The 1,382-nt window shown below is 51.8% G+C and overlaps 1 pseudogene; it reads right to left on the bottom strand.

Annotated features, from left to right (window-relative positions):
- On the bottom strand, positions 1-965 carry LOC146541992 (olfactory receptor 14J1-like; annotated as a pseudogene).
- Positions 966-1,382: the final 417 nt, after the last annotated feature.

Here is a 1,382-nt window from a genome sequence, read left to right as displayed (position 1 = left end):
TTACCACGCCTTTGTATATAAAGATGGGAAGTTCATTGCTTTTGAAACACATCTGGTCATCAGTTTCCACAGAGCATCTTTGAGCTCCTGGTTCCTCATGCTGTAGATGAGGGGATTCACTGCGGGAGGCAACACTGAGTACAGAAATGCCACCACCAGGTCCAGGAGTGGGGAGGAGATGGAGGGCAGCTTCAGGTAGGCAACCATGCCAGTGCTGAGAAACAGGGAGAGCACAGCCAGGTGAGGGAGGCATGTGGAGAAGGCTTTGTGCCGTCCCTGATCAGAGGGCATCCTCAGCACGGCCCTGAAGATCTGCACATAGGACACAACAATGAAAACAAAGCACCCAAATGCTAAAGAGACACTGACCACAAGAAGCCAAATTTCTTTGAGGTAGAAGTCTGAGCAGGAGAGCTTGAGGAGTTGGGGTTTTCACAGAAGAATTGATCCACAGCATTGCCTTGGCAGAGAGGCAGTGAAAATGTATTGGCAGTATGCAGCAGGGAATTAAGGAAACCAGTGGCCCAGGCAGCTGCTGCCATGGTGGCACAAGCTCTGCTGTCCATCAAGGTCCCGTAGTGCAGGGGCTTGCAGATGGCAACGTAGCGGTCATAGGACATGATGGTGAGAATGCAATACTCTGCTGTTAGCAGAAAGACAAACAGAAAGACCTGTGCAGCACATCCTGCATAGGAGATGTCCCTGGTGTCCCAGAGGGCATTGGCCATGGCTTTGGGGAGAGTGGTGGAGATGCAGCCCAGGTCGAGGAGGGCGAGGTTGAGCAGGAAGAAGTACATGGGGCTGTGCAGGCGGTGGTGGCAGGCTACGGCTGTGCTGATGAGGCCGTTGCCCAGGAGGGCAGCCAGGTAGATGCCCAGCAAGAGCCAGAAGTGCAGGAGCTGCAGCTGCCGCGTGTCTGCCAACGCCAGCAGGAGGAACTCGCTGATGGAGCTGCTGTTGGGCATCTGCTGCCTCTGGGCACTGGGACCTGTTGGCACAAGAACCTGTCCAAGGAGTAGGAAAGTTAGTGAGAAGTCATTCCATGTGGGAAAATTCCATGTGGTCAAAGATGTGAACTACATTTCATGCGGCTGATTTTGCCCTTTTTCTCTCAAGGAAGCAGTCTTATCCCTGTGTGTACATGGGAACGTGGTGGTGCTGTGGTGATTTTCTTTACAGCATCTGTCAGATGAAATCACGTCTAATGCAGAAGTACTTGTCAGCATGTGCAGAATCAGTGCCAGAAATACGTGGGTTGAAAATAAAAGTTTGAATGATGTTCTTTTCCCTCACAGTCTGGTCCCACTTACCATGGCCAAGGAGGGTTCAGTGAAGTCAGAAATCCTGAGCATTTCTGCTGCACACATTGTGAAGGGCAGTGC

This window comes from Meleagris gallopavo, unplaced genomic scaffold (assembly GCF_905368555.1).
Source record: "Meleagris gallopavo unplaced genomic scaffold, MGAL_WU_HG_1.1 scaffold_5, whole genome shotgun sequence".
Lineage (NCBI taxonomy): Eukaryota > Metazoa > Chordata > Aves > Galliformes > Phasianidae > Meleagris > Meleagris gallopavo.
The sequence above is the reverse complement of the archived record's forward strand: the minus strand, read 5'-3'. Positions and strand labels throughout refer to the sequence as shown.